Here is a 14798-nt window from a genome sequence, read left to right on the forward strand (position 1 = left end):
TTAAGCACATTCTCTCCCAATGAAGCCAGGCAAGACCACTCTCTGCTACATATGTGCCTGGGGCCTTGGACCAGCCTGTGTATGCTCTTTGGTTGGTGGCTTAGTCTCTGGAAGCTCCCAGGGGTCCGAGTTAGCTGACACTTTCGGTCTACTCCCTTCAGATCCTTCAATCCTTCCCCTAAGTCTTCCATAGGGTTCCCTGACCTCAGTCCAATGGTTGTGTGTAAGTGTCTGCATCTGTCTCTATCAGCTGCTGGTAGAGCCTCTCAGAGAGCAGCCATACTAGGCTCCTGTCTGCAAGCACAACATAGCACTAGTAATAGTGTCAGGTTTGGCACCCACCCATGAGATGAATTCCAAATCAGACCGGTCACTGGTCTGCCATTCCTTCAGTCTCTGCTCCATTTTTGTCCCTGCATTTCTTTGAGACAAGAGCAACTCTGGGTCAAAAATATTGAAGGTGGGTTGGTGTCCCCAGTCCCCCACTGGGGGCCCCATTTAGCTACTGAAGGTGGTCTCTTCAGGTTCCACCTCCCCACTGATGGGCATCTCTGCCAAGGTTAGAGCTCAGGGTCTTATAATTCAGAGCTGTGCTCTTTTCACACAGTGTGAGACAAAGGTGGGTTTCCTCCATAGCACACATGGAGTCTGCACCATGTGACCGTGGTCTAGGGCAGTGCCCACAAGCTCCAGCCAGTCCTGTGACTCAGATCTGACTGTCAGTTGTCAACCCCACCCCTCCACTTTATTTTTTTCTGACATAGCCTTGAGAAGCCTGGAGATAAAAAACCAAAAACCAAAAACCAAAACAAAACAAAAAAGTCAAAAAATCCTGACTATTTCTCTGGTCAATGGTGATTTTATATATATATATATATATATATATATATATATATATATATATATATATATACTGAGATATATCAATATATCAATTTTATCACCACATATCTGACTAGACCCTGGCCAATTTGTCTTCATAATGTCAAACTCTGAGAGACTCTCTGAGAGGTGGTCATGAGAAACATCACTGTGAAAGCTGTCTCACCTTTGCTTTATTCCCTTTGAGCTGTCTATCCATTCAGAACGGAAAGGACTTCCAGTGTCTTACAGTCCATTTTAGGATTTCTCTGTGGGGCTCAGTTGATAGAGTGTTTGCCTTCCACGCATGAAACCCAGGGTTAGATCCCCAATATCCCAATATACCATAAACTAAGTGTGGTTGTATACTCCTGCAATCCCTAAACACAGGAGGTCAAGGCAAGAGGGTCAGAAGGTCAAGGCAATTTCCAGCTCCATATATGAGCATATATATATATATATATATATATATATATATATATATATATATATATATATATAATCAACCAGTCAAACAAGCAAGCAAGCAAACCACAATAACAAAATAAGCAAGCAAGCAAATAACAATAACAATAACAACAACAACCATCGAGGAGAGTAGAGTGATTTTTAGTCAATGGAAGAGGTAAGAGCTAAGACAATGAGAGACCTTTCCTGGAAGCCATTTCTTCCACCCTATCCCAGCAGATCTGTATGACAGGAGCCACATTCAGAACGCAGAGCAACAGAAAAGGCGTGAGGCTGGACTTGAAGAGTTGATTTGGTCACGTGGTGGTTCCCATAAATCCTGGCTTGCGAATGAGAGAGTCCTGTGTGGTGTGAGAGACTGCCCATCTTAGATATATTACACATTAGGCCATATGCCGCCGACTTTAAGGACAATTTCGGACCAGTTCACGTTGAATGTCATTATAAAAGATCACGTCTTTCATTTTTAATGTGATTGATGCTTATCCTCAGAGCCATCGCGCATCTTGGTGTGGCGTGGAGCATATACATTTTGTGCCCGACCTTTCTCATCATTGCTCATATTTTTAGTGTCCCAGAGATACTTGTTTTGGTGTCATCTCGCTGATACAGAGGACGCTGTATTTAACGGGTAAATTTGTCCTTCAGAGTAAAAAGATACCCCTCATATCGGCAGGGAATTGGTAAAACTAAAACAAGCCTAAGTCTTCAGACCTATTTACTCAAGCCATGTGGACGCTCACATCTGGGGATGAGACCTCGGGACTAGCTCTTCAGGGAGAGTGGTGTGCGGCTGGACAAACATTTTGATAGGCTCATTTTTCATTTGTAATTCAAAATTAGCAAATATTCTTTAGAATACAAGTTATGATGACTTGAAAAAAATTGCTAAGAGCTTTTTTCCATCTGGCTATGAATCAAAAAAAAAAAAATCTTGGTCCTGAAATACAAGTTGTTCTAAGCTTGGAGTGATGGCTCAGCCACTCGGAACCCCCACTGCTCTTGCAGAGGACCAGAACTGGGTTCCCATCATCCACCCTGGGACGCTCATACTGCCTGTAACCCCAGCTCCAGCTCTAGGGGATCTGAGGCCCTCTTGTGGCCTTAGGAGGCACTGCACTCATATACACAAACCACTGCATTCATACACACAGGGTTTCTCTAGGTAGCTTTGAATTGTCCTGAACTAGCTCTGTAGACCAGGCTGGCCTCAAACTCAGAGGCCTGCTGGCCTCTGCCTCCCGAATGCTGGGATTAAAGGACTGCACTCCCAATGTGTGGTTTAAAGATTAAATAATCTTAAACAATTATGAGTTATTCTATGTTATGTTGTTTTTAACTATAAATCATTATATCATAATATCTTACATGCTTTGAGATAAGAAAAATTAATTAACATTTTCTTGGGGGGCAGGGGAAGGGCAGTGGGGGAGGCAATAGCAGAAACACTTTGGCTTGAATGTTCTGGTTTTGAAAAATAAAAAAATATTTTATTAATACTTTATATATGTGAGTGTATATGTGCTTGTGTGACCACAGAGGCTGGAGCGAAGGGTGTCAGGTCCCCTGGAGCTGGAGTTTCAGGAGATTGAGAGCTGCCTGATGTGTGTGCTGGGAACTGAACCCAGGTTCTCCTGTGAGAGCAATTATTGCTCTAAACTGCTGGGCCCAGCTCCAGGCATGAAGTTGTTTGTGTGCTCATTTCAAGCCAAGGTCTCACTGTGAGGCGGCTCTGGTTGACCTGCAACTTGCTATATAGTCCAGTCTGGCTTTGAACTCATGGCAATCCCCCTACTTCGTCTGCCTTCTTGGTTCTGGGATTCTCAGAATATGCTATTAAACTTGGCTTCCCTGAAGTTTTAAGCCAATTTCCTAAGTAAAATAACTCCTAACCATGTTTAATAAAATAATCCTTAGCTCTTCTGTCAACAAAAACTTAGTAAAGTTTGACGAGTTTTTGTTCTAGTGTTATACAACTACAAAATGTTTCAGATCGGGGAGTTGGTGATCCATCTATGTGATTGGGGTTCGTGATAAAAGATGAGAGAAAAAGAGAAGTGTGGAATATGGCTTCCTGTTTTTATGGGGTAGGACAGGCAGACATGTGAACACAGTACTAATCTCAAGGGTGAATGAGGTCAGGTAGTTTATTTTGGAGCCAGTAAGAATGACCATAGACTGGGAACATGGATTCAGGTTATCCCAAATACCAGGTTCATGAAGCTTTTGTATTTATTTATTTACTTTTAAAATTTATTTATATCATTTTATGTGTATGAGTGTTTTGCCTTCATCTATGTATGTGTACGTTTGCATACCCGGTGCCCACTGGGGCCAGAAGAGGGCATTGAATATCCTGGGATTGGAGTTACAGACAGTCGTAAGCTACATATGGGTGATGGGAATTGAACTCTGTCTGCAAAAGCAAGAGGTGCTCTTTATTGCTGATTGACTTCCTTAGCCCATTTCAGGAAGATTTTTATTGTAACAGAACAAAGAAATGTCATAGGCCGTGTCTTAGAAATCTGTTGGTGAGAACATGGATGGGTGGTGGGTCAAGTGCTGACCGCACAGTTTTGAGGACCTAAGTTTGAATCCCCAGCAGCCACACAAAAGCCATATATGGCGCTGTGCATCCATGACCCCGTTCATAAGCTGAGATTGGAGAAATGTGTGTGTGTGTGTGTGTGTGTGTGTGTGTGTGTGTGTGTGTGTGTGTAGGGTTGTGAGAAGAGGCAAGATCCCCACAGTTCACTGGCCAGCTGATCTAGCTGAAATTGTGAGCTCAGGTTCAGAGAGAGACCCTGTCTCAAGAAATAATGTGGATAGTCACATTATTAAAGAATGAGGAAGTCACCCAACATCAACCTCTTACCTACACATTCATACAGGGCGAGTCCATGAACGTATTCAAATGCATACACACCCACACAGGCTGCCTTCCACACACACGATACAGAAAAGTACCAGTGTGGGGATCATTGGTACTGGAATCATAAGTATTCTGAATTTCTCAGATTTATTTATTTATTTATTTTTGGTTCTTTTTTTTCCGGAGCTGGGGATCGAACCCAGGGCCTTGCGCTTCCTAGGCAAGCGCTCTACCACTGAGCTAAATCCCCAACCCCTTATTTATTCTTTTTAAAGGCAGGACCTAACCTAAAGCCCAGGCTGGCCATGAACTCACGATACTCCTACCTCACTCAGCCTTCCAAGTATAGGAATAAGAGGCACGTGCTGCCGGGCCTGGCTGGTCGGTGGGAAGGAAATTTCATCAAGGGTTGCCATTTTAGCTGTGTGGAAAACAGGCGTTGCCATGACCTCTCCTATTCCTACCATCTGGTTGGCAGGTTCCTTTTGGAATCTTACTTACAACTCTCAGATGTTAAAACCAGCTGCTTACAAATATCTTCCCCTACTCTCAAGGAACATGATCTAAATATGAATCATCACAGGCACAAACACTTTGGCTAGAAAATCCTCCTACTGACACAGTATCCCATTCCCCGAGACGAGCCAGAGGGATTCTTTCCATAGCTTCTTCCTCAGAAGAGAGACCGCGGTGGACCAGAAAAAGCACAGGCTTTGGCAGTGTTGACTTGAGTTTTAATCCGGACTTAGCCATGTAGCGACCGACCCAGAATAAGTAAATTAAAGCTCCCAGTCAGTTTTTCTCTTCTGAGGGTGGAGATGATGGTACGGATGTACCTACCTCAGAAAGTGAGGCTGAAAGGACAAACAGTAGATATACAAAATAGACGGAAAGAACCCAAAGCAGCAGATTCTGTTGCAAAACAATGCTTAGTTTAGGTGTGGTGGCTAGAGTGGAGCTCCAGAGCTGTGACACTGATGTGTGTGTGTGTGTGTGTGTGTGTGTGTGTGTGTGTGTGTGTTGGGCTAGATGAGAAAAGAAAAAAATTGGTGTTTTAGTCTTTTTTGTTGTTGTTGTTGTTTTGTTTTGTTTTATTTTGTTTTGTTTTGAGACAGCCCTGGCAGTCCTGGAACTTGCTCTGTAGACCAGGCTGGCTTTGAATGCACAGAGATCCACCTGTCTCTGCCTCCGGAGATTTGGGATTAAAACAATGTACTTCTGCCACCAGCACCCGGCCAGTTCTTGTCTTTTTACTACAACGTTACCGTTTTAAAAACTATTTTCCAGTTTCTTTTATTTATTCATTTTAAAGTATATGTATTTTAAAAATAAAAATAAATGCCAATACATTCTTATTAAACAACGTAAACAGGCACAACCCTGTTCCTCCTTTTCTGACTAGAGGAGAGTCAAAGTAGAGCTGCTGCTAAGAGAGGAATCTCCAGCAAGCACGGCTGGCCCTGTCCCATGCACCACCCCCTAAGGAGTCTGCACACTCACCCTCCTGGATGAACTTTATAGTTAATAGCTTTTAAAAAAGAAAACTGAAATTATCAAGACCTCAGATACCCCCTCCCCTCCATATTTTCTAATTTTCTCCAGATTTTCTAATCTGTTCTTTTTAAAAACCAAGCTCTTCAGACTAAGCATGGTGGTGCATGCCTTTAAGCTCAAAACATGGGAGGCAGAAGTTCTCAGATCTCTGTGTTTGAAACCAGACGGGTTTACACAAAGAGCTCTAGGCCAGAAAGGACTACATGGTAAGAACTTGTCTCAAAACGCAGCCGGGTGGGCGGGGCTGGTGCAGTGGCTAAGAGCACCTTTGCTCGCCCAGAGGATCTGGCTCAATTCCCTTCTCTTACCCACATGGCAACTCACAACTGTTCCAGGGGTTTCCGATGACCTCTGTGGTCACCGTGTGCATGTGATATACACTCCTATATGCAGGCAAAACACCCCTGCGTATAAAATATAATAACCCCCCCAAATCTCAAAAGGGAGAATTTCAATAAAAATTTATGTTTTATTTAAAATACCTCATATATTTTAGAGGTATTTCTAGTTTATAATTTTTTGCTATTACAAAATTAATGACCTCTATTATTTTTAAAATGCTTAGGACAAGTTTGACATTAATAATATATTCATTTCTGTGTTCATTCACTTACCGTCTACCCAGCCACATTTGCCCATCTCCTTAGTGTGTTCCCTTCTCTTCACAGGACATGTCAGAAGGGCTGCCTTAAAGCTCTTGTCTAACAGTGTTGATAGAGGGCCACCTGTGGGTGGCTGCCTGTTAACTGTCTCTCCTACCGAGAGTTGCTATAACTTGCCCAATTCTTTATCTGTTAAGACAATTTTAGATATTTCCTGGACATTTTGAAGACTGTGTTATAAGACTCCTAGTTACAAGAGCCCACATTCCCAGATACAAATCCCGATCTGTTCTTCAGATCCAAAGACGGCCCATTAAAAAGATTTTTATATTATTTGATTTTACTTGTGCGTGCGTGCGTGTGCGTGTGCGTGTGCGTGTGCGTGTGCGTGTGTGTGTGTGTGTGTGTGTGTGTGTGTGTGTACATGCGCAGGTGCCCATGGAAGCCAAAAGAGAGATTTGGACCTTGAAGCTGGCATGACAGGTGTTTATGAGCCACCTGCCATGGATGCTGGGTTTCAAATTCCAGTTCTCATGATTGAGCGGCAAGCCCTCTAAACGCTGAGCCAGCTCTCCAGCCACAGACAGGCTATTACTTTATTTCCAATTTCTTTTTCATGATGCTGAGGGCTGATTCCAGGGCCTAACATATGATAGGCAAATGCATTACCAGGAAAAAAAACGACACCCACAGTACAAAAATACCCCCCCAAAAAAAACCAAAACCAAAACCAAAAACCAAAACCAAAACCAAAAAACAAAACCCCCCAAATCCACAAACAACCCAAACAGAACAAACTCCCCTGTTTTCTCTTTTAATTTGAAACAAGGGCTTGCTTACTTAGGTTGGTCTTGAACTCATGACCCTCATACTTCAGGTATTTGGGATTATAGTCCTTTGCCACCAGGCTCACCTTTTGGTGTAGCATTTCAACAGTGCAGTGCTACTTTGGTACACACAGTGTGTTTCACCAACAGGCTAGTCTGGGACATGGGCAGTGGTCTAGATTGGTTTGGTTTTTAAAACCTTTGCCATGCCAGAATTGCTCTCTGAGTTTAGATGCCTGCAGGTCACTAGACACTGCTACCACAGTTCTGTGAGTCAACGCAAGGCAGAGCCAAGAGGTTGAGAATGAACTAAAGGCAGAAGACGAGGGTTTGTCCTTAGCTTTACCATCCATACCTGATGTGCAGTGCCAGGGTGTGGGCTGCCCTATGGTCTACGTTAGGACATGTGGATAGAAAAGTACAAACACAGGAAGCTCACTAGTCTAACAGTTGCTCTATGAGTTCTGAGGAAGAATTAAGTTGGGACAAGTTTACTCGTTTTAGCTAAGGTCAGAATTCTCTGAAGTCAACATTGAAGTATGTAAAATCTCTCATTAGATGAAGGTTTCAAGAGATGGCTGGAGCTTCGTAGCCCAGCAAAGCACACAGAAACTCCCAGAAGAACAGCATAATCAGAGGGCCTAACTTACTATTGTTGCTTTGAAATTCCATCAATTATATTATCAAAAAAGCCATGCACAATGCCAGCATCTAATAAACACCTGTTTTTCTTTTGCAGAGAAATGTTCTTTGAATATGATTTTGACATTTTAAATTGTATTTATGGAAGTGGAGAGATGGCTCAGTGGTTAAGAGCACTGCCTGCTTTTCCAGAGGTCCTGAGTTCAATTCCCAGTAACCACATGGGGCTCACAACCATCTGAGGCCATAAGATATACCCTCTTCTGGCCTGCAGGCATACATGCAGGCAGAACTCTATATATAATAAAACATTAAAAATGTATTTATATATTGACCTATGTCATATGCGTGTATGTACATGTGCTATACATGGCTTTCAGAGGACAACTTGTAGGAGTGGGCTTTGTTTTTTCTACCATGTGGGCCCTGAGGATTAAACTCAGGTCATCTAGCTCAGCGGCAAAGACCTTTACCTGCTGAGCCACCTCATTAGCACGGAAACAAAACCCATAAAATCTTAACAAAAATCAAGTTACCCTCACACACGTTTCCTGTCTCACAACAGTGTACAGTGGCAGCTGCTAATAAGGAAACAATGCATTCTTTTTAAGCAAAAGGTTACTTTTCTTGTAACAAAATACTCAATAAAAGAAAGATTTCTTTTGGCTCACAATGTGAAGGTATAGTTCATCATGGAAGGAAGGCGTGGTAATGGGAGTGGCTCCAGCCGTGGAGGCAGGAGTCAGGGTGGTGTGACTGGTCACATTTTGTCTGCAGTCAGGAAGCAGAGAGAGGTGAAGCTGGTGCTTGGAACACTTTCTCCTCTTTATTCAGCCCGGGATCCCAGACCATTACCGGGAGCACCCTAGGGACACCTCTCTAGAACACTGTTACCATCCCCACGCCCCTTGATGTGTTTTTTTAGGTGATTCTCACCAGTCAAGGGCAGGATGAAAAGTCACCATCACAAGTTCACCCCTTGTCAACCTGACTCACAAACATTCAATTTACATATTTATTTATTTTTATTTTATCTTTAAAAGATTCATTTATTTGATGTATGTGGGCACACTGCAGCTGTCTTCAGGCACACCAGAAGAGGGCACTGCATCCCATCACAGATGGTTGTGAGCCACCATGTGGTTGCTGGGAGTTGAACTCAGGACCTCTGGAAGAGCAACCAGTGCTTAGCCATCTCTCCAGCCCCCTTACATATTTATTTTTGAGACGGGGATACTAGGTAGCCCTGGATGGCCTGGAATTGGATATGTAGGCCAGGCCAGCCTTGAATGCACAGAAATTCTCTTGCCTCTGCCCCCTGAGTGTGGGACTAAAGGTGTTCACTATCACCACACCCAACTTACCCAAACATTTAAATCCAGGACTTTTATCTTTAGCTTTTCCTGCCCGTCTCATAGTCATTTCATAATCCAAGTCACGTTATCTCCAAGTAGTCTCTGACAGTTCCTCCCAGCACCCCTCAAAAGTCCAAAGTCGTTTCTGAGATTAAAGACAAACTGTGCGTTAGTAAAATCAAACACCAGTTGTATTCTTCCAGTATACAATGGCAAAAACAAAACAAAACAAAACAAAAACAAAGCAAAAACAAAAACAAAAAACCAAGCCAAACCAAACCAAACCAAACCAAAACAAACCAAAACAAAACAAAACAAATAACCAACCCTCTCATTCTGAAAGGGAGGAATGTGACTGAGAGACCGGACCAACTGCATCTTGGGTTCAAGCTCCATATTAGAGAACCCGACCTAAGGTTGAACTGGAGTTAAACACCAGGCCTGTACCTACCACTGGTCTCCAGGTCACTCCCTTACAACCACTAATCAGGAAGAAAGCAGAAGTTACAGTTGTATCTAAAGATATTTACTTAGGAAAGTTTAGGGTTTGGCTCCCAGCACCAGCCAATTATTTTAAAGGGCAACAAGTACCATAATAGCCCCCCAATCAGATATGTGCCAAGCTGGGTACCCCCTGGTTCGTTTACTTGCCTCTATAAATGTTTGCTCGAAACAGGGCCAGGACGTTCACCTTCCTGTCCTGCTGCATCACCGACAATGACGTGGCCCAAGCTCGAGCTTGAATGAAGAGCCTACTGTGATTGCATCGGAATTCGGACTCCGTCTTTAGAGAACCTGACCTAAGGTTGAACCTTTATGTTAAAGGTCATAATGGAGCCCGCCTCCCCACCTCCACCCCCAATTAGATGTTTGCCAGGCTAGATATCCCCTTCTTGCCTCTACCAACGCTTGTCTGAAACTAGGTTAAGGGCTGTACCCTCCCATTCTACTGTATTAGAGATGGTGGTGTAGTCCAAGCTCGAGACTGAATAAAGAGACCCTAGAGCGATTGCATTGGAATCGGCTCCTTGGTGATCTTTGGGGGTTCACGGACACTTTTTGGTACAATATTTTCGTGGATTGGCTGGGAACTCCAAGACTTCCAGGACCACCGACCTGGAGGGTTTCAATACCAGCCGGTAAGAAATTCCTGTCTGTACTGTCTGTGTCTTTGTCTATTCATAAACTCTGAGTGGCGCCATGTCTGTAAATCTTGAGAAGAGGTCTAAAAAAAAAAAAAAATAATCTGTATTTCGTGGTCAAAATGATTAGGCAAACTCTCGGCAAAGTCACAATCACACAGGGGCTAAAAGACATTCCGGTCCCTGATTGAAGAACTTAGTTTCTCAATTGGGGTGGGCGTAGGCTCAGAGAGCCTTGGGGGCCCACAGATCTGGTTACTTTCCTTTGTTTCCTGACAGAGAGGACGAATTCTTTTCTTGTGTGTGAGCGCCACCCTCTGGTTATTTCTCATTCCTGTCTGACGGAGAGCAATGGCTGCATTTTTCTTGTGTTTTGTGTTTGTTGTCTGTGTTTCTTGTTATGGGGCAATTTTCTGATGGACATTTAACGTGGGACAGGTGGGACAGGTGTCTTTAACGCCACTAAAATTGCTTAAAAATGTTAAAACTAGGGGACAGAATCTGTCTGTCATTATTAGGAAAGATAAGCTAAACACACTTTGCAGTCCAGAATGGCCCTACTGGCAATACTAGCTGACCCCTGGAGGGATCCTGTGACCTGGGGTTGGTCCAGGGGATCAAGAAAGGCATTCTCAACCTCACATTTGGCCACCTGGACCAAATACCTCATGTGTTAGTCTGGTGAGACCTCAAGAGGACCCACCCTCTTGGCTTAAGCTTTTTCTCCCCAGGCAACAGGCAGCAGTTTTTGCCTTGGCTATATTTTTCCACCCCCACCTTCTTCAACCCCTCAGGTGGAGCAGCAGCCTCTGCAGGTGCCTCGGCCACAGGCAAAGCCCTGTAGGCAGGGGAGGGGGACCTGCTGCAGGGACACCTGCTGCAGGGACACAATGCCTCCTGAGTCTGAGTCTGTCTGCATTGCCCTTGCATGCAGCTGGGCCAGTCAACCACCAAAGACACTGACCTCATTACTCTTGGCTCTTTGCCACCAGTGATCCTTTTAACTGGAGAGCTCAGAATCTCCCCCTTTCACACAACCCTCGAGATTTAGTGAGTCTCTGGAAGGCAGTCCTCTTCACTCACCAGCCCACTTTCAATGATCGCTAACAGCTCCTACAGGTTCTCTTCACCACAGAGACCAGGAAAGTGATTCCTGGCTTCTAGAGAAAGGGGAGGGGGGAAGAAGGGGGCCTAAAGATTGAGAACAGTCCATCTTGGGAAAAAACAATATGAAAAATAAAGGGGAAAGTCACCAGTTTCCTTATATTTAGTAGAGCTCAATGTTCTGTCTTGCTAAAGCCTGAAGCCTTGCTAAAGTCTCTTCAAAGAAATCGTGGGTCCAAGGATTTAATTCCAACAGGAATTAAACAATTCTCACGGACTACCCTAAAACAGTGGACTTGGGAGTGGGCAGGGCAACCCTCACATTACCCACCCAACAGTTCCTAATCTCTGTATCCTCTTGGGTGCTGTTCCTCCTGGGTGCCTTGAATGGCCTGCTCCAGAGCGTGGGATTAGCTGATATGGACCCTTCTGCCACCTACCATCTTCGATGAGGCCCTCCATGAAGACCCAAGTGAATACAGAACCCAGCCTCCTAACCTGACTCTTACAGTTGGCGAATGACCTCCTGGTGGCAGCAGAAACTAAACAAAAGCCTAGAGGGGACCGAGGACCTCTTGGAGGCCCTGGGAAATTTAGACTACAGAGCCTCCACTAAGAAGACCCTACTCTGACAACCACAGGTGACCTCCTAAATCTGGGAGACACATACTAAGAGAAGGTCAGAGGTGGTTCTCCAAGGCCAGAAAGGAATTTCTACACCAGCTTTGGGGTTACCAGAAGTGACTCAGCCCTTCCATGTCTTCGTGGACGATAGATCAGAGACAGCAAAAGGGGTTTTGATTCGGACCCTGGGCCCTGGCACCAGCCACTGGCCTACCTGTCAAAAAAATTAGATCCAGTTGCCAGAAGCTGGCCCTCCTGTTTGTGCATTATCACAGCCATGGCCCTTCTGGTTAAGGATGCTGACCAAGTGTCACTGGGTCAAAGCCTGACCGTTGCCAATGCCAAAATGACTCATTACCAGTCTCTCCTCTTAAATCCCCCTAGAATAACCTTTTAGGTGCCAACTGCCCTAAGTCCAGCTTCCCTGCTGCCTAAACCAGACCTCGATGACTGCTCGGACATTTTGGCCCACATCCATGGGACCAGACCAGATCTTCAGGATACAGATGGATGCAGAGGTAACATGGTGCACCAATAGGAACAGCTTCATTCAGGATGGACAGAGGTACACTTGGGACAGCGGTGGTCTCAAACACTGAGATCATATGGGCGGAGCCACTCCCAACAAGAACGTCAATGGTAGCTCTAACCAAGGGATTAGAGCTGAGAGAAGACAAGAGACACAGATAGCTGGTATGCCTTTGCTACTGCTCATGTCCATGGCGCGGTATTTACATAAAGAGAGCCCTTCTGATGGCAGAAGGAAAGAAGTCATCTCCTGACTGAGGAGTCTATGGGGACCTAAGAAGGTGGCCATCATCCATTGTTTGGGACACCAGAGAGAGAGAAGGACCCAGTTTCAGAGGGCAACAATAAGACAGATGAAGCAGCCTGACACACTGGATTCAGGGGATCTTAAGCTCCCTGACCACCCTAAGTATTTGAAAGATGATGTAATCTGGGCTAGAAATTTGCCCACGTCCCAGTATGATGAGGGGTAGTGGAGAATAGCAGATTACAAACTCATTGTGCCAGAAGAAATGGGACCGCACATACTTCAGAAGATTCACTGCTCTTCCCACACATGCATCCGGAGAATGCAGGATTTGATATGGCATCATAATATCAGGATTAGAGATGCCAACGCTAAACAAACGCAAAGATAGCTGAGATTGGTAAGAACTGTAAAGCCTGCCAGTGGGACACAAGGCCTAGTGTCCACTGGGAGACAGACTTCACAGAGGTAAAAACCAGAACAATTTAGATATAAATATTTACTGATGTCTATAGATACCTTTCCAGGTTGGACTGAGGTTTTCCCCACTAAGCATAAGACTACATCCATGGTGACAAAGAAGCTCTTAGAGGACATACTGCCAAGGTGTGGGTTTCCCCAGATGACAGGGTCTGGCAGTGGACAGTTTTATGTCCCAGGCAGGACAGGGACTAGCCAATATTGGAAACTTTATTGTACATGTAGACCCCAGAGTTCAGGGCAGGTAGGAAAGATAAACAGGACCCTAAAAGAGACCTTGACTGAACTGATCTAAGAGACTTGTGATGAGTGAATAAATAACTCTCCTTCCCTTCGCTCTCTACTGTGTATGAAACTCCCTTCACTAGCTGGGACTACGTACAGGTAGAGGTCATACCTGAGAATTACGGGGCGATCTCAAAAGTGTCCAATGGGCTCGGAAACATGTTTGGCCTAAATTTTATGTTCTTTATTAAACAGATCCCCCTCTGGCTAGGGGTCATTGGAGCCTCATTAAAAAGGTCCCTGTGTTATCATCTTGACCACATCTACTGTCCTAAAGGTCGACAGGATTACAGCCCAGATCGACTGTTTTCAGCTGAAGACGACCACGACTAGCCCGAGGAAACTCAGCTTCAGGATTCTCCCGTCTCCCACAGTTGGAGCCCCTACCCAAACCCCAGGGACACCACGAGGATTAAGTGATGACAACCTTGAGCCCCTCTAAAATATGATAATAGCTTCAAGCCCATGGTTGGGCCCTCTAGTCACCGGAGAAAGGGGGAGCGAGAGACTAGATTTTGGGTTCAGACTCCACCTTAGAGAACCTGACCTAAGGTTGAACTCGAGTTAGCTAACAAGCCGCTGTCTAGCACCAGTTTCCAGGTTATCCCCCAAGAAATCTGCACCTCCAGGTTACAAACCTGCCCCTGACACTTCACTTCCTAACAACCAATCAGGAGGAAAGCAGAAACGAGATTTAGGACTTGGCTCCCGGCACCAGTCAGTTATGTTAAAGGCCATATTCCCCCCACCGCCCAGTCAGATGTGTGCCAGGCTAGATACCCCCTTTCTTGCCTCTATAAATGCTTGCCTGAAGCTAGGCTCGGGGCTGCACCCTCCCGTTCTACTGCATTAGAGACGGTGGTGTGGTCCAAGCTCGAGCTTGAATAAAGAGACCCTAGTGCAATTGCATCAGAATCGGCTCCTTGGTGGTCTTTTGAGGTTCACAGACACTTTCTGGCATAACACTAGCATACACATGACCTATCTCAAGTCTCAGTGGACATTGCTACTGGCTTATCAGTTTTATGTCTCCTTGGTAGAAGCTAGAGTCATCAGAGAGGAGGCAGCCCAACTGAGAAAATGCTTCCGTTAGATCTGGCTATAGGGAAACCTGTAGGGTGTTTCCTCAATTAGTGATTGACAGGGAAGGGCCCAGTCCATTGTGAGTGGTTCCATCCCCGGGCTGGGGGTCCTGGGTTCTATAAGA

The 14798-nt window shown here is 44.9% G+C and overlaps 2 long non-coding RNA genes across 3 annotated transcripts; one reads left to right on the plus strand and one right to left on the minus strand.

The window, feature by feature from the left end:
* Window positions 1-8827: 8827 nt before the first annotated feature.
* On the minus strand, window positions 8828-9802 carry LOC120094162 (uncharacterized). Its single transcript, XR_005488198.2, has 3 exons — window positions 9633-9802; window positions 9191-9326; window positions 8828-8994 (listed from the first exon to the last, which is right to left on the minus strand). It is a non-coding gene; the product is annotated as an uncharacterized LOC120094162 (long non-coding RNA).
* Window positions 9803-9935: 133 nt separating this feature from the next.
* On the plus strand, window positions 9936-14503 carry LOC120094163 (uncharacterized). Of its 2 annotated transcripts, XR_005488199.2 has the most exons (3): window positions 9966-10320; window positions 11829-12569; window positions 13787-14503. It is a non-coding gene; the product is annotated as an uncharacterized LOC120094163 (long non-coding RNA). The 2 variants fall into 2 exon arrangements; XR_010054185.1 differs by lacking the exon at window positions 11829-12569 and having other exon boundaries at window positions 9936-10320.
* Window positions 14504-14798: the final 295 nt, after the last annotated feature.

Source organism: Rattus norvegicus, chromosome 8 (genome assembly GCF_036323735.1).
Source record: "Rattus norvegicus strain BN/NHsdMcwi chromosome 8, GRCr8, whole genome shotgun sequence".
Taxonomy (NCBI): Eukaryota; Metazoa; Chordata; class Mammalia; order Rodentia; family Muridae; genus Rattus; species Rattus norvegicus.